General features: G+C 38.0%; 1 protein-coding gene across 2 annotated transcripts in view; it reads left to right on the plus strand.

The window, feature by feature from the left end:
- The first annotated feature begins 16,134 nt into the window (after positions 1 to 16,134).
- LOC308657875 (sacsin) overlaps positions 16,135 to 25,969 on the plus strand; it is an 88,913-nt gene continuing 79,078 nt past the window's right edge. For both annotated transcript variants that reach the window (XM_081310095.1, XM_081310096.1), the window contains exon 1: positions 16,135 to 16,256. The gene's annotated coding sequence lies outside the window, so the exon portion shown is untranslated. The remainder of the gene's footprint in view (positions 16,257 to 25,969) is intronic.

Here is a 25,969-nt window from a genome sequence, read left to right on the forward strand (position 1 = left end):
ATCTTCTGTTGTACTGATTTAATAAAAAAGCATTAAACTTTTTTAGATTGCAAAAAAAAAAAGAAAACACTTGAAAAGATGGAGGTATAAATATAAAAATAAGCATGAATATACATACAAATCACAATATGTTTATTCTCTCATACAAATTAAATTTTATTTGATGTTAAAAACATAGACTATTGGGCTGGGGATGTGGCTCAAGTGGCAGCGCACTCGTCTGGCATGCGCGCGGCCCGGGTTCGATCCTCAGCACCACATACAAAGATGTTGTGTCCGCCGAAAACTAAAAAAATAAATATTAAAAAAATTCTCTCTCTCTCTCTCTCTAAAAAAAAAAAAAAAATAGACTATATCCCCATGTTGATTTTTCATTCCACCTTAAGAATAGAATATTTAAAAAAATTAGGGTTGTCTTCTCTGCATAATTTTGACTTTGCTGCTGTTCTCAAAAGCAGAATGTAAACCTCCCAAATTTGGAATGCTTAGAGGAAGAAAAACAAGGATTGCATTGGAAAAGGCAGAACCAGAGTGAAAAGCCAGTGTAAAGACAGAACGCTCAGTTCTGACTCTGGCGAAGCCGTGGGTCGCATTTCCAGGACTTCTGCCGCCTGCCCTGTCTCATTCTGAAGCACCGATGCCCATTTGCTTAGTAGCGGGTTTCAGAGATCACTTTTTCCATCCTTGATTCCTCTCCATATCTTTTCAATCTCCCAGTAAAATTAATCAATATGTGCATAAATCTTTTTACTTGTCACCATCCTTATGTTTACAACCGGATTTCAAACTACTTTCAGTTTTCACCTGAAATGATTCCAAAGCTCTCTGCCTGAACCTTCTGCCTTCACACTTGCTGAGCTCAAAGGGAAACCAAAGTGATCTTTCTTAAGGATCAATTGGACCCAATGTTTTCCAGTATCATTAGAACAAAAGTTGCTGTTTTCCATGCTGACTAGCCCCTCTGTAACCTGGACCCTGACTCCCTTCCTAACCCATCTTTTGCCACTCTCTCCTCTCTCTGCTCTCCAATCTGTGACCTTTTTTACCCACCCCCCATCTCAGGATCTTTGCACATGACACTCCTTCTGCTCTGAAGGTTCTTATTTGGCAGTTGCTTCTGTCTTAGCACAGAACTCTTATCATTAGTACATAAAGGGCATGTACCAGGGGCAGGCATTGTGGCTCAGCCTAGCACAGGCAGGACTCAGGTTCAATCCTCAGCACCACATAAAAATAAAGGCATTGTGTTGTTCCCATCTACACCTAAAAAAATAAATATTTAAAAAAATAAAAATAAAGGGCATGTACCATGGACCCATTAGTATATAAAGGGCAGAGAGACATTGGCCATAATCTTATGCCCAGTATTCAGGAAGTGTCCACAATGTATTTGTCAAATTTATCGAGCCAGCTAAAATAGTATTTCCTTGGTGAAACCTCTCTTGGCATCCTATGAAACCTCACCCATCCCAGTTACTTTTTGTCATAAAATTATAAGTATGGGAATAAATTATGTATTCATTTTAATTTTTTTGTTATTGACCTTCCCCAAGCTAATGCAGACTCAGAGAATTTAATCCCAAAATAGGTTTAAAGTATCAATAGGATAAATTTGCCTATTAAAAAGAAAAGTACTAAAATAAATAAAATGCTAAATTCAAACTGCAGATTATTACATAAGATACAGATCTAAATACATTGTCTTTGGATGATCAAGTGAATTATAGGGAAAAGAGACACTGAGATGGTGATATTAATACCAGATAAGATTGAATTCAAGGCAAGATCTATTAATTGAGATAAAGAGAAACACTTAAAAAATAACAAAACAGTGTACAATAATGAAATATCTTTAATCTTTATGCAGAAAAAATACCATAAAAATACATAAATCAAAAACTTCAGGAAATTCAAAGAGAAATAAAAAGAAATAGAATAGTAACAGAAAACTTAAATTTATCTTTCAACTATAGCAGAGCAAGTAGACTAATAGTAAGAGCATAGTTTTAGTCCATTTTTGTGTTGCTATAACAAAATACATGAGTTTGGGTAATTTGTAAAGAAAAGAGGCTTACCTAGCCAGAATTTTAGAGGTTCAAAGTTCAGGATTAGCAGCCACATCTGGAAAGGGCCTCCTACTGTGTCATAACATGGTGTCACATGGCAGGAGTTGTAGGTCAGGCCATGAGCAGCATGTGTGGAAGATCTCACATGGTGAGAGAGGAAGAGACTAGGTGAAGTCAGGCTTGCTTTTTTATAGTAACCCACCATCATGGGAATTAATCTACTCGTGCGAGAGCTAACTTACTCATGAGATAAGCACTAATCCCTTCGAGAGGATGATCATGACACAAACACTTCCCACTAGATCCCACCACTTAAATATCCCACCACTGTTCAGTATCATCACACTAGGGAACATGCTTCCCACGTAGGGGCTTTTCAGAGACAAACAGCATACAAACCATAGTAAGCATGCAGGGTCAGAAGAATCTAATTAACTAGGTTGTTGTCACAATCACATGTTTAACATCATAGTACTGTAACAGACAATGCACAGTCTTTTATTTAGACGCATAAATTAATAAAAGTTAAAATAACTTAATCCATGATATCTGACCACACATTTTTAACGCAAGTAGAATCAAAATGAATGTTTGCTACTTGGAAATGACAACATTTTTTTTTTTCTGAAACCACATATGGTTCAGAAAAAAATAATCCAACAACTCTCAAATACCTATCTAATAATGATGATTAAAACATTATATGTCAAAATAGAAGAATTTGTTAAAGTTGTAACCAGGGGCACATGCATCATCTTAGCACATATATTTATTTAGAACTAAAAAAAAAAGTAAGTGAATAAAGTATTCAACTCAAAAAGTAAGAAAAGGAAAACAAAAAATCAAGAGAAAACCAAGAAAAAATAAAGATAATTACAGAAATAAACTAGAATGCAGAAAAAAAGAACCAACAGATCCAAAACTAGTTCTTTGAAAGATAATACAGATAAACTTCTAGATAGTAACCAGTGAAATTGGGGGTAAATCACAAATACCATAATTGAGATAGGCCAAGGGAATAAACAATATCAATAAGAGAAGTTAAAACATTTATGGAACTATCTTGCAAAACTCTATGCATTTACATTGGAAAACTTTTATGACCAAACACCACAATTCAGCTTAAAAACTGCAAAAGAAGAAATGCTATTGTATGTTTCAGTAAATATTGAGTACATAATATCCCTGTGTTGGTGCTGGAATAAAGAAAAATATCCTGGATGAGGCATGATGCAGTGCAGGTTTTAACCAGAGCTTTCAGGAGCCCTGGTGCTTGTTAACTGTCTTCTCCTTAGGACGTCACAAAGTTTATTTGTTCCTCAGTTTTTATTGTCTATACAATGAAGAGGTTTGTGATTCGATAATGGTGAGCCTGAAGAAACCCAAAGTGGGAAATACAACTGCTTTTCAAAAATGTGTGATGAAAGGTTACTCTATTATTTTATTGCTTTAGCAATTTCTTAATGAATGATGGAAATCCATCATTCATTATATGACTTCAGACCTAACTAAAGACTAAGTGAAATGCATTGATGATGTGGGGTTAAATCTGGAAGTGGCTCCCATGAAGAGCCAACCGGTTTGACCAGGAACATCTCCATGCCTTGTGAGAGAGGTCAGGAACAGAACCAGTTGGCATGATGAGTGTTCAGCCGGCATGAGCTGGATGTGGATGGGTACAGAGGAAGCAAGTGTTCAAACAGGGCTTGAATGTCTAACGTCAAGAGAGGTGGTACCTGAGGCAGGGAAAAGGAACGAGAATATTACATAAACACTCATTCGAGAAGAACGTGAGGCTACGTGCTGAGAAGTGACAGCATTCAAATATCCTGTAGGCAGAGATGGCTGTTCGTTTGGATGGACACAATTTTCAGAGCCTGGGGTCTGAGCTCTGGCTCTCCAAGTCACTCCATGTGATCTTAAGCAAGTTTATTTATTTTTTTTTAACAGTTCTGACTGAACAGAGTGGTGAACCTACCTGTCAGATGTTAGGAAGTAGCAGGACTGAGTCTGTATGGTTGGTTATGTTGGATTTGCCCTGTGAAGTATGTGGTTGAAAATTGCATCACACATAAAGTCCAAGTAAGCCTCCAACTGTGTAGTTTATCAGCAGTTTCTATGGTATTAATTTCTTAAAGCATCTAAGGCCAACATCTATAGGAGGAAGCAATCCTGAAGAATCCTCCGGAGAAGGCTGGATTGATGTGAAACATCCCACCCATGTTATAAGGCTATTTAGTGAGCCCTCCAGGATTCTAAACTTGGTACCTGGCAAAAATAAGCATCCCCACAGCTTTTGGCACTATTCAGTTTTGTTTTGCATTGCTCTCAACAGACTGTGTGTTTGTTTTTCCTCTCTGACTTTTCTGACATTTGGAGATGGTCCTGGGTATCAGGGCTGACTGGCTCTAAGGTCCAGTTTACATCTCTCATTTGGCAGCAGCTCCACACCCAGGTCTGCCCAGGCTGGGACCCCTCACAGTGTTCTCAGGTTGTCAGCTTCGTACAACTGCAGTGATAAGAGGCTGGCTGCTCCAAGGTAAATATTAAGGAAACCGGATGCAGATGGTATAAAGCACAGGGCAGTGTGAGACACAGGCTCAGAGAGATACCTGGGCCAGGGAGATCCCTGAGAACCAAAACAGACAAGGAAGCTCCCCAACTATGGCAGTCATGTACAGAAAAGTGTCTGAATGAGGTGTCTTCCTGTGGTCACAGACGACTACACTGCAGTTAACCCCAGTGAGGACAGCAGGAGATCTGGCTGTGGATCCACACACAGATCTGCAAGACCACATACCTCATTCACCCATCTTTCTAGTCTTGCTCATTATCCTCTTTCTACAAACATAGATTCCTATCCTGTTTTACTAAAAATAAACTTTTTATCACAAAAGTAACAGAATGAAAATATCATGGAGGAGTTTGCCACAACTCCATGATCTAACCACCTTAACATAGCTATTTTAGTTATTTAAAGTACATTCCCAGATTTTTTACATGTGCATATTTATTTTGTGTAATTATAATCATGCTGCATTTATTCATCTATTCTGCTTACCATGTAATATATTACTCAGTTTGTCTATTAGGAATGGCTAAATGAAGTCACAGAGGGCTCCATGCTTAGAAGGTCGCCTGCCTTAATGCTCTGTAGTTACCATCTCAAAATTCTTAATAATTTTGAACAAAGTACACAATATTTTCATTTGGTAGTGGGACCTGCAAATTATATAGCTGGTTCTGATTTCTATTTTATTTTGTTTTTATTTTTAGGACTATGTTATTTTATAATTTATGTGATGCTCAGACATTCGAGCTGTACTCTTGTATGGATAGTCTTGCAAGAAGATATCTAAATTTCGTTTTGGTAAGTTAGTTATTCAGGATAAATTCTAGGCATGATCAGTGTGTGTGTGTGTGTGTGTGTGTGTGTGTGTGTGTGTGTGTGTGTATTTTTGTGTCACATGTTGCCTTGTGATGTAACACCTCATTCCTTCATATTATTTATTGAAATAGCACGATGATCTCACTTCTTTTGAGCCAAGAGGATGATCACTCGGCTTTAGATCTCTTGAAGAGAGCCCTCACCTTGTCTGCCTGCTCATCAACCCTGGGATAAGGGACATGTATAGGAGATGCCACTGTTGGCTGCTCACTGTGCCTCCTGGGAAGGAGGGTGGTGGTTACAGTCACCTGGGAGGGAACCCTTCTGGACTCAGCCTTTTCTAAAAATCGAGGGTCAACTGAACAATTATTTTGTGTGGATTAAGAAAAACATTATAGTAACCTAATGCCTGGAATAATAATGCCTGGAATGCTGTTGATGCAAAATTCATGCTAGTTTTCCATTTCTCCTTAAAATCAAATTTTTCCACTTATTTGCTCCAGTACTCAACAAAGCAAAGACTAAAGAGACTCAAGCTCTTCCTCTCATTTTGAGCTTTTCTGAATTTACATAGACACATGTTATAAAAATTGGCTCTGTCTGCTCTTATTTGATATTCTTTGAAGTTTGGTTACATTTTTCTGCTTTTGACCCCTTTTCCTGAGCCCTCTACATCTGTTTCAATGATGAGATTACTTACTCATAAGATTTTATATATTCCCAAAGTAAGGTTAATAAAAAACATTAAAATGACAATAAAATCAATATACTAAATTCATATGCCAATAGTATCAGTATTATTCTAATTGAACATTTACTCAGAACAAAGGCCAAAAGGCAGATACATGATCATACAGTTGGATCAAATATATTTGGAAAAAAGTACTTGTAACTCATTGCATCTGTGTTGAACATGTACTGTCTTTTACCCATGTCATTATTTTCTAAATATTATAATAGCTAGTTACACAGCACTTACTTGTATTAGGTATTATAATCATTTAGAGATTATTTCAGTTATTCAGGAAGATGTCCATAAGTTATATGTAACTCCATTTTACACACATTATATGTAACCCCATAAGTTATATACTACCCCATTTTATATAAGGACTTGAGTGCCTGTGGATTTTGGTATCTTAATGGTTCTAAAACCAATCTGAAACCTGCAGATACCATAGAATGACTATATAATCCCTCTGCTGACAAAACAAAGCAATCTTTTATTGAACAATCTTCCTAATAAATTCTCCAATAAATTTGTCACATGGATGAAAATACTGTCTACTTACTTACTTCATAGAAAGTAGTCAATAAGTAAGATGAATAAGGAATTTTGGACATTTTTGCTTCTAAAAGTAAGCATGGAAACAGCAACAGTATAATAACTTGTTGCTAATATTTATATGAGAACGGAACTAGGTGTTGTGCAAAAAACTTTAGCTCATTTATTCCACACAAACACTCAATAGGGTATGGTACCATCCCCACTTTACATTTGAGGGAACTGGGGCATGCAGACAAGTCGTGCCTCAAGGGCCCCAGTCATAAGTGGGAAGCCAGGGCTTGCCAATCTGTGCATTCTCATAGCACCCTGCCATGTTGGGTACATCATGCTGCAGGGCCCCTGCCCAGGTAGAGAGTTTTCCACCTTCACAGAAACTTTCACAATTGAGTAAAACTGGAGGAACACCCTGGATGCTCTATAAATGAATGTGATTATTCCCATACTCTGCTGTTGGAATTGTCTTTCCAGAGGGCCATTTGGCAAGTCTTGTATAAGATGTCCTCAACTTGTCCATCCCCTTTGGCCCAGTATTAAACTTCAAGGAATATGGTATCAGGAAATTACACCTATGTATACACAAGATTCATAGACATAAATTGGATATAGTTGAAATATTCAACAGTAGAGAAGTAGTTGCAAACACTATAATGGAACCAATGAAGTGGAATCATATGCCTCTATGAGTATTTTTTACAGGACCTATAGATAAACTGATAAATGTTCATAGTATTTTGTGAGGTGGGAGAAAATGTAGCCTCAAGATACCTATATTGTGGTTCTAATTTTGCAAAGGATACACAGTGTTTTAATAGATAAAATCATTAGATAGCATATATTAAAATGTAAAGTCCTATGGTCCAGTAGTTTTTCTCCATATTATCACCCATAGGGCCATAATCACATGAACATAAAAAGTTAAGTATGCAGATGTTAATTGCCATCCTATCTTTTAATAATGAAAATTGGAAATCACATTATATTTATCAAGAATGAAAGAGTTAAATACATGGAAGTTCCTGACTGTGGAACACTATGCAAAAGTTAGAAGGAATGGGATACAGGCATGAAAATAGAAAAAATATTTTCTAGCAGAGTATAAATTTTGTTTTTGTTTTTGTTTTTGTCTTAAGATGAGTCTTGTTGAATTGCCCAGGCTGGCCTGGAACTTATAAGCTCTTGCCTCAGCCACCTGAGTAACTGGGATTACAGGTGAGCACCTTGGCCCTTGGCTTGGTTATGTTATTTTGGTGATTCAATGCAATATACTGCTATGTTTATATGAATATGCATTGTTGAAAAGGTTTAGATTTTCTCTAGAAGAAGAATGACTGATGATAATGGTTACTTAGTCTGAGATAATAAATGGGAGACATGCTATTTATATATGTAAGATTTGTTTTAGCTATAGTTTTTGATCATTTGCAAGAAGAATACAATAATCTGTTACTTATGTAATTTAAATTCACCGTTCATACACTGAGTGTGAAAGAAAAACAAAACTAAGTATACAAAAATGTTGAGTGCTGTCTTAGTATTTGATTTTGCTTTGATTATTGTCCATGTTAAGGTCATTAAATTGCTAATTTTAATTCTAGTTCTAGGTCTGAAAATGCCATACTTTATAAGACTTGCATAGGATAAATGTCTGATAAATAATTTTTGACAGAGCTGGCTGTTTGTCGAAATTAGCATATTCCAATGTCATACTGCTATCTTCTTCCTTTACTTAATTTTCTTCTTAATATTATTGTATAACATTTGACATGTATGTTTATTTGTGTGTGGTTGGTCTCTCCTTGATAGAACATAAGCTCCCCTAGGCGGGCCCTTGCTATTTGATTTATTGCTATTTGTTTTCTGTGGTGCATAGCATAGGGCCCTGAACAAAGAAGGCACTAAATAATTAAATAAATAGTTGTTTTTGCACATATATGCCCAGGGAAGGGCCTGACATGATTTACAATCACTAAAACACTAATAGTGTTTTTCCTAGTGGTAGGGTTATGGTGGATTTTTATTTACATGAAATGAGCTCTGTTTAAAAAAAATGTTTTCTAAATGTGGGGGCTGGGAGACTGATCTAAAATAACTGCTCCTTGTATAGAGTCTGTTTATCTTGTGGCCTCAGGGAAATTTGGGTTATTGGCATAGCCTTCCTTTTATAGTGAGTGGATGATTCTGTAAATTGATGTGCACTTTTTTTTAGGTGACCACGTGGCCTCAAGCATTACTTTAAGAATCAATGATTAAAAAAAAAATCAATGATAATTTTGCCTACACCACATCATGTGGCAGAAACTGGGTATGTTGTAATTAAGGCACAGAAAGTCTGCAATTTTTCTTTGTAATGTGATTTGTATTGTGAAGCAGGGACAAAAGGAACTCAGTTTCAACTTTGTATGAAGAGCTCCTTATGAGGAAGCTGCGTGGGGATTGTTTCTGTTTGCCTCTATGTCTGTGCCTCAGAAACTGCAGGGGATAAATCAGAGATGAGCTTCGAGGAACTGACTTCTTAGAAGCAGTTCAAGGAACCCATAGCAGGCTTGTTAACACTGTGAGGCCTGAGGACAAAATTGGCTTGAGGAAGTGAGCTCTGCCTTGAGTCTCCTCTGTTCAGCTGGTCTTGGCTGTGCACCTTCTATATGCCCACCCAGGAATACAAGCTGGGGGGCTGTGTCAGGGATCTGTTACATGGCTGTGCCTGTCACGCTGGCCCACCTCTACTGAGAAGCCACAATGCGTGTGAGGTCTTCTTTCTGTTGATAACCGAGTACCTCTCATATCTTTGGGGACTGTAAGTTCATCTTTAGATATGCCGTGGAATTGTTTGTTGCTATTGTTAGAAATGTAAATGAAAATTTCCTGAAAGATTTAGTTAAAGGACTTCAATGTTTATTAAGGAAATGTCTTGTCCCTTTCCCTAAAATTATAATTTTTAAATTAGAAAAATGTCTTAAAGTAGAGAAAAACCTATATACCAATAAACTGTTATTTGAACCCTTATGTGCCAAACCCTGGGTACATCCACATGAGAAAGCACTATTCCCATTTCACAGATAAAGAAACGGAAGGTCAAAAAAAACATGACTGACTGACTTACCGAGACATATACTGGTTTACTGAGACTGAACTCCTGGCTGTCTATTTGCAGCCAAGAGTAGTTACTGAGACAGAGAGTACAGTACAGGCGTGAGATGCAGGTGAGTTAACAGAACCTTCAGCAAAGGTACTAAAGCTAAGAATCTAGAATGGTCAGTATATGCTGAGATTGAGTTGATATCACTCAGGTGGAACTGTGGACCTTTCTGAGTTAATAAAATGTAACACTTAAGCAACTTTGTAGAAAACAGCCAAGAAAGCCACATGGTCACTAGGCCATGAACAGAACTTCAACCATATGACATAGTTGGAAAGGAAGTCTGGGCTCAGTCTGAACAAAGGCTAAAGTGATCCAGGAGAAGAAGCCAGAGTGTTGGTGGTGCCAGCTCTTTGAACGCTCTGGACAAGTGAGAGAGACATATCCTCTGGCTGAGCCTTCATAGTTCTGGACAATGGTGGAACCAGGTAATACCATCTTACATCAAGTTCTAAGGTTAGTTTAAGGCAGGTGAAGGCATTGTATTAGAGTTCTCCAAAGAAACTGAACCAAAAGGATATGTGAAGATGTCTGAAGTTTTGGTTCATATGATTATGGAGGCCAAGAGATCTTCTGATGTCTGATGGCTGTCTACAAGTCAGAGAACTAGGAAAGTCAGTGGTATAGTTCAATCCAAGCCTAAGAACCAGGGAAGTCCCAATACAGGGCCAAAGCCGGAGAGCCTTGGGCTAGGAGAGGGTTGGTGGTGTAAGTCCTGGTGTCTGAAGTTCTGAGAACAAAGAGACCTGATATCCAAGGGCAAGAGAACACAGATATCCTAGCTCCAGGAAAAGGAGAGAAATAATTTGCCTTCTTCTGCCTTTTTTGTTGTGGCTTTTGGGCCCTATTTTTTTAAATTTTATTTATTCTAATTTGTTATATATGATATCAGAATGCAATTCAATTCATATTACACATATAGATTATAATTTTTCATGTCTCTGGTTGTGCACAAAGTAGAGTCACACCATTCATGTCTTCATACATGTACTTAGGGTAATGATGTCCATCTCATTCCACCGTATTTCCTACCACCATGCCCCTTCTCTTCCCCTCCCTCCCCTTTGCCCTATCTAAAGTTTGACTATTCCTCCCATGCTCCCCCCATCCCTATTATATATATCAGCATCCTTATATCAGAGAAAATATTTGGCATTTGGTTTTTGGGGACTGTCTTACTTCACTTAGCATTATGTTCTCTAACTCCATCCATTTACCTGCAAATGCCATGATTTTATTCTCTTTTAATGCTCAGTAATATTCTATTGTGTATATATACCACATTTTTTTATCCATCTACTGAAGGGCATCTAAGTTGGTTCCACATTGATGTGGCTGTGTCCCTGTAGTATGCTGTTTTTAAGTCCTTTTGGTATTAAATGAGGAGTGGGATAGCTGGCTCAAATGGTGGTTTCATTTCTGGGCCCTATTTTTATAGGTCTTTTGTAGTAACAGATTGGATTGTTCTTTTTAACACTGATGAGAGCCAGAATAGCTTGGATATTAAGAGCATCTCCCCTGCCCAAGCCTGTATGTTAAAAGCTTGGCACCCAGATTGGAGCTAATGGAAGTTGGTAGGAACTTTTAGAGGTAGGGCTGATTGGGGTCTATGGGTTATGGGGGGGTCATGCCTCCAAAGGGGATTGTGAGACCAAAACCCTTCTCTTTCTTTTTTGCTCCCTGGTCATGAGGTAAGAGGTTCTACTTCACCACGAAGCAATAGGACCAAGAGATCATGGACTGAAACCTCTCAAACTGTGGACCAAAATAATTTTTTTATCTTTAAGTTCACAATTTTTTCTTTGTAAGCTGATTTTCTTAGATTTTTGATATAGTAATGGGAAGTCAAGGACAGATCTACTTTATTTGGTCTTACAATTGAAATATTAGTTTCTTTAATAAACACCCTCACAAATACACCCAGAAATAATGTTTACCAGTTATCTGGGTCGTCCTTAGCCCAGTCAAGCTGACACACGAACAAACCATCACAGACATCTTGACCTCTGTCCTGGTTAGCAGTCGATCATTTCCCAGAACGTGGAAAATCCATGATTTGCTAATTATGCCGAAACCTTTGCTTTGTAACATTTTTAAGACAAAGTATAAATCTTTTGATGACAACACTCAAATGCCATAAATAGTGCCACAAATATAAATTGTGCTCAGATGGTTGATTAAGTGTGCCATTGTATCTGGACCAGGGCAGGGTGAAGGATTTGTGGTGCAAATGAAACCATATTCAGAAGGCACACAAAGCTAGAAATAAATCTGTGCAACTTATTGACAGTAAAAAAGTATACACTATGCACTACTCATGAGGTATTTAAACTCTACATAATGTGACTATTTTTAAATAACCATATTTCATCGGGCACCTTTTATAGGGTGAATTGGTAGACAAAATGGTCTAACCCTTCTGAAAACACCATATGTCAAGTTAGAAGTCCCCAAATAAGGAGGAGGCTCAATAAATTATGGCATAATAAGAAGGATCATAATGCAATAGGACCAAGAGATCATGGTCTCAAGAAATAAAAGAAAAATATTTTTATTTTTTATTGTTTTTGGCAGTAGTGGAGCTCAAACCCAGAGCCTTGATCATGCTAGGCAGGTGCTCTATCACCGAGTCACATTTCCAACCCAAGGAAATATTCTTAGTATAATGTTAAGTGGAAAAACAGATTCAATCGCATATTCAATGTATACTTTATCTTTATGTATTATATGTATATAAACACACACACATACAATCTGTATATATCTGATTTGTATATATATAATCTGCATGTATGTGGGTATGTGTGTGTGTGTGTGTGTGTGTGTGTGTGTGTGTGGTCAATCAATGGGTACTGGGTTAAAATTAGGAGTAAGCACGGCTGATGTGCGGTGGCACAGTAGAATGACTATATAAAACAATAAGAGTCTATGCATTTTGAAAAGCAAGAAGAAAGTATTTGAAAGTTTTCACCAGAAAGAAATGATAAGTATTTGAGGAGATACACACGTTTAACCTGATTTAAACATTATACAATATATACAAGCATCAAAACATTACATGGCACCCCTTTAATATGTATAATTTTTATGTGTGAGTTAAAATAAATTTTAAAAAGATTGAGAGTAGTTATTTTGGATAGTAAAAGTACTGGCTATATTTCTCAGGTTTTCCAGTATAAACACACAGTGCCTTTGTACTCAGCATAAAACAGTAACTGTCACTTAAGAAATACTGTAGGAGGCTGGGGATGTGGCTCAAGCGGTAACGCTCTTGCCTGGCATGCGCGGGGCACTGGGTTCGAGCCTCAGCATCACATACAAATAAAATAAAGATGTTGTGCCCACTGAAAACTGAAAAATAAATATTTTAAAAAAATTAAAAAAAAAAAAAGAAATACTGTAGGGGCTGAGATGTAGCTCACCAGCAAAGCAGCCTGCCTCACATTCCCAAAGCCCTGGGTTCATTCCCTGTTTGAGAGAGAGGAAGGGAGGAGAGAGAGAGAGAGAGAGAGAGAGAGAGAGAGAGAGAGAGAGCTGGCATTGTGGCTCAGTGGTAGAGCACTTGCCTAGTACGCGTGAGGCACTGAGTTCGATTCTCAGCACCACATGAAAAATAAATAAATAAAGGCATTGTGTCCATCTACCACTAAAAAAATAAAATAGAAAACAATTTTAAAAAAGAAAAACTGTCAACACGTAGGGCCACTGGGAAGCAGGAGCAGTGTAAGAGCTACCTCTGATGATTAAAATATTTATTTAAGACAGTAAAAATCAATTGGAATCACCTATACATTGGGTGAGGAGATGGTGGTAAAGCTGATGCAGCAAAGAGATATTATAGGACATGAAGGGCCACCCTGCAGGGTAGGGATCATGAGCAGGAGACCATAGGCAGGCATTCCACACTGAGGAGCTCTCTGGCCCAGAGAGCAGAGCTCCACATTCAACCTGCAGGAATCTTTTTGTCACCTGCTATGGTTTGAATGTGGTCTGTTCTCATCAAAACTCAAGTCAAGCCTTAATTCTCAGTGTAGAAGTGCTGGGAGGTGGGGTCTAGTAGGAGGCATTGGGTTGTGGGGTTGGAGTGCTTGTGGATGGGTTAAGCTTTTCTTCAAATAGTGAGAACTTACTCTAGTGGGACTGGGTTAGTTACCAGGAAAGTGGGTTGTTGTAAAGCCACCCCTTGTTGCTGGCAATCCTGCGTGTACCTTCATCATGAGTAGAAGCAACATATAGTCATCGCTTGATGTAACGACACAGCTTCCAAAACCATGAGGTCTTTTCTTTTTAAATTACCCAAACTTGGGTATTTTGTTGTAGCAACAGAAAACAGACTAAGACATAATCTAAGTATACTCAGCATTGGGTCCCAAACAGGAATTTTTTACTGAAGCTTTTTCATGATGAGAGTACTGAAGACAGAATTATATTGCACAACCCATAGCAGGACATTCTAAAAATGTACGGTCCTCATTTCTTTCCCGTCTCTTTTCCCCCTTCTCCTTCCTTTCCTCTCGCCAATCTCTCAAACACCTGTCAGTTGCCTGGATTTTCCTATCCTGAGAATCCCTCCCTCCACTCTAGAGTTGTCACCAGCTGGGCAATCCTTTGGTGCAGCATGATGTAGCTCTTCTCTAGGCTCCTGCAAGAGACTTTTCTCTTGGCTTCTGCCTTGTGCATCCTAACACTCATACACTGAGCAAAACAAAATGGTCTCCCTTAAAACCCACTTTTCTCACTCATGGGAGTGAGGAATTATACATATTCACAACTTACAATCCAATTGTTGCACCATTAATTAATTTGATAAGGAAATGGTACTTAAAACTGATGTAGCCTGGAAGGAGGCAGGCTTACTTACATAAGGTGCATGCCACCAAGGGCCACACTGCTGGTGGCCCATGAGCACGTTGGTAAGAATCCAGAGGTCCCCTCAAGACATCATGCTCTCTGATAAAGTTATTTTACTTGTTATGTATCAATTTTGTTGGAAAAAGTCATTTCACTACTATCTCCTAGGAAATTACAAACAGTTCACCCTTCTTATCCATAGGTTCTACATCTATGAATTGAAACAAACACGGATAGAAAATATTTTTTAAAAAATTGCACCTGTACTGAACATGTACAAACTTTTTTCCTTATCATCATTCCTTAAACAATGCCCTGTAACAACTATTGACGTAGCATTAACATCATATTGGATATTACAGGTCATCTAGAGATTATTTAAAATGCAAGGCAGGATATGCATAGACTTATTTTATATAAGGAACTGGAGCATACCTGGATTCAAGGCTCCTGAAACTGATCTCTTATAGATACTCAGGGATGACACTACTTGAAAATGTGAATCTCAGATCTAAAAGAAAGGCTGTGAGATTGGTGTATTATGCTGCAGCCCCGTGTAGGGTTAGACTGCAGAGAATTGGGGACTCTCTTTCTGAGGACAGTGCAGACATTTGGGACCTGCTTCTTCCTCAGAGAGATGATCTGAACCTTTCAGGTCCAGAGTTGGCTGAACTAAATTAGGTATTTTCCCCAGGGGTAGAACAAAGAGGAGCTTCCAAACTCTAGTAATTCTAGATAAGCCTAAATTCTAGATTTATACAGATAAAGTAGGCAGTAATCCTGGGAGACTACAATATGGAATATAGTGTACACGAGCCCAGGAGAGCAGAGCCATAAAAACAGATGATATTGGTATTTCAGATCCCCCATTTATAGGACGCAAGAAAATAAAGATCTATTTGCTTTATTTTAAAAATATTCTTCTTGTTAAATTGACATTAAAAAATACAACTGTATGGCATTTCCAAGTTCACAAAGCATTTTGAGTGAATGCTTATTTGTTTTTCACCTTTGGAACCTCATACCTAAATCCAAATAACACAAATTCATGCGGTGCAAACACACCGTGTTGTTGTGTTTTATCTGTGAGTGCATTGCTAGGATTTTTTGGTTTCTTTGTAATAAATTGTAGGATCTCCTGACTGGACATTGCCTGCTCACAACTCTTCATTTCTCATGAAGTCAAGGAGACCCAGCCTGAGGTCTAAAGCCCCAGTTATTGTTTAATAGAGTCAATCTTCCATCAAACAACCTCACCTGATAAAATGAAGAAAATTAAAAAATCTCTCAACGGTTACAATCCTGTGTCTGCAGCATCATTGAAACCTAAGGTTGATGATCTGCCTATCTCTTTAAAAAAAAAAAAAAAAAAAAGGCCGCTGGGTAGGGGGAGCTACTGACTCTGCGGCATTCGAGTGCTGGGACCCAGTGCAGCTGGCTGCGGTGGCAGTCACGCTGGAACCTGCTGATGGTACAAAAGGCAAACAAAGGCACGAAGACCGTGATGCGTGATGCTGACAGCGACCAGTAAGTATCTGAGGCTCCAACGAGGTAGCGAAGGAGGAGGGGACGTGGACCAGAAGCCGATGGCCATCTCAGGCTCCGCGGTTGGATGGGTCCTGCAGTCCCCCGGGAGCGCCTGGGAGTCAGGGTCGGTCGGTCGGTCTCTGCAGCCGTTTGCGGGGATCCCGGACCCCCTTCCTTAAGGTCTTCGCCTTCGTTAGAGGATAGAGCATCTTCTTAGGTGTGCGGTGCCGCTGTGAGTCTGGAGTTCTTTTAAAAAGGTTCAGTTTGGGCTGGCTGCCCGCGGGTGTGTGGGTGAGGCGCCAGCTGCAGCGTTACTAGAGATCCACTCTGATCAGGACGCGCAGACTAGCCGCTTTGTCATTTTAATTGCCACCCTGGGCTGCAGAGTGTGGCCACAATGGTTCTATTGCTGTCTTACCCTGTGAGGAGTCTTGAAACCATCAAGTGGGGTTCTCAAAGGAGCTTGTTGTTTAATTTCTAGTGGTTGTCCTCCTTTTAAACAGCCTGTCTTTAAACGATCCCATGCATGACTTATGTAATAATATTTGAAAATCCTTTTAGTTAAAAACATTTTTCTTATTTAATTTCATTTTGATCAGTGATTGCTCAATTCTTAGTATTCCAATTTAAGCAGGGAAATCTCATTACTTCTTTCTTTTCTTCTTCTCTTCCTTCCTTTTCTTTTTTTCCCTTAAAACAAGGCTAATGTCTCAGAGAAGAGGGTTGACATTCTTTCTAACATAGCAATTGTTTTGGCTTTAAATTTATTCTGCCTCTGAAGATGGATGGTTCTTCCATTTAAGTAAAATGTAAAATACAGATTGATTTCATGTGTTTCTCAAGCATTAGCTTCCAGATATTATATGGAAGGCCAGCTCTTTATTTCTACACCAACACAAATAAAAGTAATTGATGCTAAAACCCATTTTGTTTGTCACATGACAAGTAAATCTATCACTTTTTAAGCTACTCATTGATAACCTGATACATACTAGGTTAATGCCTGGTTCTTATGTTCCTATAGTATTATTTTCGGTTAACCAGCTTTCATTCCTTAATCTTGTCCATGAAGGCTTACTTCATGCTATGACAAGTCTCTCTCATTCTTGGTCATTCCTTTCATCCTTTGTTTCCCTTCTCTGAATTTTTGGATGGATAATTTTTCTCCTCTTTTGCCCTGGGATCTTCAAGACTTGCTCTGTAAATCCTTCAAACAAACCAAGCCAGATTTTCTAGCTTCCCATATTTTTTTGGATATCTTGCTTGAATTCTATAAACTTTTCTATGGTTAATGCAATGTTTTATATTCTTCAGTTTTTTAAAACTAAGATCAGAAGCACATTGGGTACTATTGCTTTGTGCTGGATTTGTCCTCTGTAGTCTTGGGTTCAAATCTCTGCTCTGCCATACGTATTGTCACTCTGCAATCACTGAGGATTCACTTACTTTCTGTAAGTCTCAGTTCCTTCCTCTGTCAGAGATGATGGGGGTCCTTGCTCACAAAATTATCATAGAGCTGAAACCAGAAAATGTGCATGAAGATGCCTAGTACATACTTCACACAATGTAATCATTTGGTGTTTTGACATTTTCTCATTCAATCCATTCATCTACTATCCACCCATCCATGATCCAGGCAAAAGTGGTTTCACATATTAGTTCACAAAATTAATGAACTTCTGACTGTGTGCATCTTAATCAGCTGTGATCAGTTCAAATATACCTATTCAGTTCTTGCTATGGGATAAACACTGTTCTAGCAACTTTTACTTATAAAAGTAATGCTAAATTTCCATTTTGTCATAAACGTATTCTGTTGGAGGAAGGAAGACCGATTTCCTTAAGTCCATTATGATAGTAGCAGTGATGACAACATTGACCACTCCCACCATGAGTCCAAGGAGGATCCTTAAATGTGATTGATGTAGACGTGCCAAATTGTAATTGGAATAATTCCGTTGCTATTCTGGTCTTGGACAGTGTCAATGGCAATGTAATTTTTGTATTTTCTGTTGCTATTTTAATTTCTATTTTATGTGTCTATCTCCTTTCTCCTTGCCATCTTTTCTTTCCTTAAACTTGACATTTAGCACATTGCATTCGATTTCAATGTTTAGGATGGAGCTGTTGCACCCTAAGAGGGAACATAGTGAAATTGGAAAAAGCACTACGTTTTATTGATTATGGAGTGTGGCTCTAGCGCTACCTTGGCTTCTCTTTGTGCCAATTAGAAAGTCATTCACCCTTATCCTAAGGTAAGAGATCTGAGTTAGAGAATCTTCATATTTCCTTTGTGCCATGAGTGTGTGATTCTTTGATCTATCCTCAGTTTATAAGAACTACTTGATCCAATTAGACATCTTTACCTAGGTTGTCTCTTCTGATTCTCACAATAGTCTTATGAAGCAGGCAGTTCCATTTTTTTTTTTTGTAGTACAAAATATAAGATTAAGATACAGTAGAAGCCTATCCATTTTTTAGTTGTTAAAGGAGATGTTGATGAGTGTGATATTGGGGTTCACTTTTCTTGCTGAAACTCTCAGACTAAAAACCCTGAGCTCTGGTCCTTTCTGCAGTGTCCTTTCTCAAGGCACTTAGAATTTATGGTGATTTGAAACCCAAGATGCCATGATTGCTCTTGGTTTTGTAAGGACTAATTTTGGTTTCACTTATAGCATTGCTTCATCCAGACGGACATTTGTTTTAAACATTCTACTCTGGATTAGATCAGGAGTCTGTTATCTAGGACAGTCTGTTATCTAAAGGCTTTGCAGTCTACAAAATCTTCATGTGTTCTGAAATGATAACATTTTAATATAAGTCAAATTCATCCTAATATCATTTAAGTTTCAAAGGCCTCTTTAGTTTATTAAAGTACTAAATGCTTTAATTTGAATTTTATAAGTATCTGGAATTTGTACATAATGGTAGATAGAAGCTCAGGTTTTATCCTTGTTTTTAATACAATGATAAATTTAACCATTAAAAATACCAATAGATGCAAGATAAAATACAAGAAATATTGCATAAGACAAACACACTAATGAATTATTATTTATCTGAAATTCAAACTTAACCAGACACAAATACTTATAATTAATTTGCTAAATTTGGCAATACTATATAAACAAACTTAACTGATGAATTAAACGATAGTTACTTTGCATGTAAGGATAACAATTTGTTAGTTCTTTAAGTTTAACACATAAAACCAATCACTATCAGTTTTCCACGAATCATGCCAAACACCCCACTCGTTTTTACTGTTGATGTTTTATTTTTTAAATGTTTACGATAAGTGACCATCATAAGAAAATTCTTACCCTGAAGAACATATTTGTGTCCAACTCATGTTCCTATTCCCGAGACCCTCCTAAGAATTAAAAACAAGCTAATACCCAGATTTTAAATGAATTTATTTGGACTCAAGAGTTGATTTTGAAAAGTGACATACAGTATACTCATTCTGACGTTTACCCTCTTGAAGCCTCAGTTTCTTTCTTCTTACACGGGGTCAAGCATGAGTTAACAATCCCAACTCAGAGGTTAGGTGACAGGTAAGCAAGCCTCTGGCATGGCTGTATAGGATGGACTCCCCCTCATAAAGCTATTTTTTAAACAAACGAATAAATATTATTTATCCCTCCTTAGAGCCACTTGATATCAGTCATCTAATATCAAGCTAGATATATTTTAATCATAGAATTTTAATATTAATTTTAACAGCTTTACTGAGATATAATTCACATACCATACAGTTTAACCATATATTATATTATTTTTATATAAAATCTTATCTGTGAGATAAATTGAGCTTTTTTAAAGGGAAACCTAAGAGTCCAAGGAACTTCTGTTCTAGTGCAACCCCCCACAAACATCTCCTTCCCACAATTAGCTCTGCTGTTTGGTAGACTGAAATCTGAGGCTGGATCAACTGGATTCTAGATATGCTAATAAAAGAATGTGTGTTTTTATTACTTGGAAATTGACCAAAGTTATTAAAGTGTTTAGTCTATTAAATACCTTATGTATCCATAGTCTAGAACCTATTTGAATGGGGGAGTCAAAGATGAACAAAACATGCATGAGGGATTTCAGCAAAGTAAATGACAAAGACTTGTGTAACACAGAGGGCTTTGGAACGCTGAGGAAATAAGTTTTTTTTTTTCTTATTTAATTTGAAACAGAGTATCTTTACTATTGTACATTTTCCATGGAAGTCTTTAATTATACACATATGACCAACGAGTGGTGCTCACTTTTAGCTTTACCCTTATGTGCTGTATAAAATGCATTTTATACACCTATTCAATCACGGGGTGTGCATTCGAGGTCAAGTAATGGCTATGGTGACCGTGACCTTTTCTACGACACATCGTGCTGAAGCAGTACTGCCAGTAATGACATCAGCAATACTTGCTATGCTGTAGATTCTGTCTGTCGATTTATACGTGATTTTACCTTTTTCATTTTGCAAAAATTCCATTTTAAACCAAGTCTGCCTTTGCTGACTCACGTTTTTACCCTGACTCGACAGAGGATGAGACAATCAATCTCTTGGTGATTCCAGTGGGGGCTTTCTGGTGGGCTTCAAGTCTGTCTGCATCTGACTCCTCGTTTCTGTAATGTTAGGGACTTTTTAGGGTAATTTTCCACCATATCCTAGAGGATTTAGCCATGTATGAGTTTGTTTGGTCGTAAATGATAAAAAATAATGTGGATTTTTAGTTCTCTTCTTCAGATGAATATGTACCCTGTTCTCAGGAAGTGGCTAAGGGCAATGCTCTTTTTTGCTGCAAGAGTTAAAAGACAGTATCTAGGGAAACAAGGCTCTCCTGATAGGTCAAGCTGCAGAGGGCTGTGCCGGGAGCACTGCAGCACTGAGCACAGTGAAAGAGCAGGAGTTGTCTCTGCTGTCCTTTCTTCTGCCCTGACATGGCCCTTGGCCCTCCCCACCCCCCACCCCATGAGGAGGGGGTTTTACTAGTCTTGAAACAATGGATGTGGTTCTGAAATTTGACAGACAAGCAGAAAGGACATCACATTGAAGAGGGTAGATAGCTCCTGATTATATTTTTATGCCATCCCTGTAGGAAAAGCCTTTCTTGTCATTTCCTTGGGTGACAGCCAGCTGTCCGTGTTCTAGTTCTTAGGGTGTTCGCTTTGTCCTCCTCCTTTCTGCTGCAGTTCACGTCATCGTACCTCAGAATCCCCTTCATCTTCCCACATGCTTCCCCCTACCCACCTCTGCCAAAGGGCAACTTTGAGTTAAAAGAACATCACCTGGGCTGGGGATGTGGCTCAAGCGGTAGTGCGCTCGCCTGGCACGCATGCGGCCCGGGTTCAATCCTCAGCACCACATACCAACAAAGATGTTGTGTCCGCCGAGAACTAAAAAATAAATATTAAAAAAATTCTCTCTCTCTCTCTCCCCTCTCTCACTCTCTCTTTAAAAAAAAAAAAAAAAAAAAAAAAAAAAAAAAAAAAAAAAAGAACATCACATATGGCTTGTCCTGCAGCTGTGATTTAAGCCTGGAGTCTCCAAGCTGTTTCTGTTTCAAAAGGAATTTTCACATCAGTGAATAAGTGGACCTGGCAGGTTTCTCTTCCTACTCCTTAAATGAGATCAGATAGAGTGCCAAATCCTCCCACTCTGGGTAAACCCCAGGTTGCCAAAATAGGATATTTTTGCTGGGAAGGCAAAGAGGTCACTGAGTGGACACACTGTGCTTATGATAGCCACGGGCAGTGGCTGCAGGTTTCAGAGCCAGATGACCGTTTTTGTAGTTGGCAAAGATGTATGTCCAAGCCCCATTTCCCAACAGTGACTCTATGGCTTTGATTGTTTTGGTCCCTGATGCATGAAGCGAGGACATGGATCAGTGGGCAGACACTTTCATGGACACATTTCATATTATTTTGTGAATTACAAAATATGATATAAGTAAAAGTAGAGGCATCCGATATGATATAAGTAAAAGTAGAGGCATCCGATAAGCACTTTTAGACCCAGTTCACTTTGGACTTTGTGATGATGCTGTCAATAGATAGGGCATTTCCTGGCTTTACAGGTGAGGACAGTTGGGCACTTAGAGATTGTGTAATTCTCAAGTCCCGGTGAGTAGATGGCCCATGTTGGAAGGTTCCATTATGCCTCACTGCTTCCCAAATCACGTAGTAGAAACCGCTTTACCCCCTCCTAGAGAAGGTAAAAGAGGAGAAGGAAATAATATTTGAATGTTCATGCAATTTTCCCTCGATATCTGCAGTGGATTAGTTGTTATTGGATGCTGAATCTGAGATGCTCAAGTCCATTATATAAAATGGTACATTTTTTACACAGAACCTACACACATCCTCCTGTAGACTTTAAGTGGTGCTTAGATGACTTATAAAACCTAATACAAGGTAAATGTGCAAATAGTTGTTATACTGTGTTGCTTAGAAAATAATGACAAGGAAGAAAGTCTGTACATGTTCAGTAGAGATGCAGTTCTTTTTAAAAAATATTTTTGATCTATATTTAGGTGAATCTGTGGATGCAGCACCCATGGATACAGAGTACTGTACCTGTGTCAGGCACTCAATATTGGGGAATAAGGAAAGTGCTGGGAGTTAGAGGACCTGTGTTTAAGTCCCTATATGGGCTGATGCTTAATTCTTCTAGGCACCAGCCTCATTACTATAAAAGGGAATTAACAATGACCTACCCAATCATAAGCCTGTAACAAGGCTGAAATGAGATAAAACCTATGGAATCATTTTAATGAATTAAAAATACCATGACTGGGCTGGGGTTGTGGCTCAGTGGTAGAGTACTTACCTAGCATGTGTGATGCACTGGGTTTGATTCTCAGCACCACATATAAATAAATGTATAAAATAAAGGACCATCAACATCTAAAAAAATAAAAAAAATACCATGACTATACAAGGTAACCTTATTATACTGCACTTTAATATTAAATATCAATAGCATTTTAACTATACATAAAATTTAGGATATACTCATTTTTTGGGGGGGCATGTTAATGAAATACATGAACACAAAATTTTCATGAAAGTGGTAAAAGATGCCAGACTTATCGTATCATGATTAGTTTGTCAGTCTTATTGAAGAACTGTCTTAAATTTTTTAGTATGGAGTTTGAATGTTGGTATTTCTTCCTTTAAAAAATTGCATCAGGCTGCTGTTCAATCATATTATATGCCAGAATAAAGAAGATTAGCTTTTATCTTTCCAGGTTCTTGTTAAGGATTTACATAAGTAAATGTGTCATATATTGAAACATTCAAAAGTCATGCATTATTAAATGAGGAATTATTTCCCAGGAAAACATTAGATATTTAAGTGTAAAAGTTCTGACTAGGATTGGGCATGTAACCAGTAAAGAACAGAAGGCATTTCTGTAGTCTACAGTAATAAAACTATAGTAGGACAAAATATGTATTTCATTACAAGCGGTGACACTCTTTGCATTCATACCCACCTATCTACTTATTTAGGATATTTAAATTCAGTGCATCCGGTAATGACTATTTTGTTGAGTTTGATAGATGTGTGTACATGGAATCATAAACTGGAAATTTAAAAAACGATTTTAATATTTCTCTTGCTGGCATTTGTTGGTCTTGGGTTAGTGCAAAGAAATCATGAGACAAGATACAATGACATACAATAAATATTTAGTGAATGTTGATGTGCTCTATTCATTTCCTTACTATTATATGAAAACTGATCTGGTTTATTAGAGAAAGCCAAGCTAGGGGCCTGGTGATCATGTTGGAGTTGTCTCCTCCTCAGTGGAGCCCTGCAGGGGCCCAGTGTCTCAAGAGGCGCTGTGGTAAGTGTTCCTTCTACCTCCCTCCATGCTGCCACCACGTGGTTATCGTTCTCAGAGACTAACATTCATGGGGCACCCTTATAGACTGGCCCCGGGGATTTCTGTCACTGGGTCCCCTTCTTTTCTATGTCCTTAGGGTCTGGGTTCATCCTTGAGCCTTTTTGAGCTTCTGCCTCTTAAGCCTTAAAATGAGGAAACTCTCTGGTCTACCTCTCTTAGAAAGCTGTTTGGACGATCATGTGACAATGTGTGTAAAAGATGATACAGATGTAAGAATTATTATTTAATTACTATATGTCGAATTTAGTAGTAATTAGAACGGGTTTACAAATATATCTTGTGAACCTTTGGAAGACTAAGGGACAGGTTTGGAATCACTGAGAAATAAACTGTCATGGAGCACTTTCTAGGTGTTAAGATGCTGACCCTGCCTACAGAGAGCGGGACTGGTGGTTCAGGAAAGGTATAGGTGCTGCTAAGGGTAAAATAATTTCATGCAATGAGGAAGTGATCCCTTCTGCCAATTCCTTCTCTCTTTGCTTGCCCTCCCTCCCCAGCCTAAGAGGAGCTGGGGATGGGACCCAGGGCCTCACTTAATCCTAGGCAAGTGCTCTACCACTGAGCCACACCCTCATTCCCCTTATTTTCTCTCTGTAAAGGTTGATTAAATAGACATTATTCCATCTCTAATTTTTTATTTTTGTTTTGTGGTACTGAGCATTGAACCCTGGGGCATTCTGCCACTGAGCTGCATCCATGGTCTTCTTTTATTTTTTTTTATTTTTTTGAGACAGATCTCACTAAAATTATGGAGGCTGACCTGGAACTTGTGATCTTCCTGTCTCAGCTTCCTGAGTCCCTGGGGTGTGCCCCACCACATCTGGCTCTAATTCTTAATCAACAGCTGTTTAGAATACAAATCAAAGATATTAAAGAGGTCACTGTATGATAAATCTGCTTTCAATACTGTCTGATATGCATGACATAATTTATAGTACAATTCTAACTTTAATTCTATTTAAATGAAAATAGTATGCATAGAAAATAGTATATGTAAATTATAGTGTGTTGCCAATTTTCTTAGGTACTTTCTTTCTTTCTTTTCAAGAGTTCTTTCTGTATTCTAGACACAAAACCTTTGCTCATTTTTCCATATGCCAAATATGTTTTGATTTATATAGCATGCCTTGGGTGGACAGAAGTTTTTAATTTTAATGTAGATTGAATTTAACAATATTTTTCTTTATGACTAGTGCTTTCTATTTGTTATTTAAGAAATTCTCCTCTATCCTGAGGCCAAAGAGAGATTGTGTTAACAGTTCTTTCTGAAAGTTCAAGGTTTGATTATCATCTATGTCCTTAATCATCTAGAATTGATATCTGTGCACAGTATGGTGTTCAGATAAGTTTTCTGTGCTTGTCTCTCTGTTGATGAATGCTTGTCTTAGTAACATTTTTGGAATGGTCTACCTTTCCCACTAAGCTCCCTGATAGCTCTCTTATGGATCAAGTTTCTGTTGACACTTGGGTCTGACTCAGCTGACTCTGATTGTTCCTGTGCAAATGCCACACTAATTATAATAAGGCTTGATACCTAGAAAAACAGGACTTCTCCTTACTTTTTAAAGGAGTATCTTTGGTTATTCTTGTCCCTTTGTTCTTCCACAGAACTTTTAGAATTAGCTTGTCAAGTTTTATAAAAAGTGATTTGGATTTTTGTTTCCAGTTGCTCTGAATTATAAGATCAATTTTCAGTGATAGTGAGCCTTCCTGTCCATTGTACACATAGCTCCATTTTAAAAAGAACATCTTTAATGTCTTTTGTTAAGGTTTTTAGATACTTCTTCAAATTTTTTATATTAATTCCTT

Source organism: Spermophilus citellus, assembly GCF_964194105.1.
Source record: "Spermophilus citellus genome assembly, chromosome: 1".
Taxonomy (NCBI): Eukaryota; Metazoa; Chordata; class Mammalia; order Rodentia; family Sciuridae; genus Spermophilus; species Spermophilus citellus.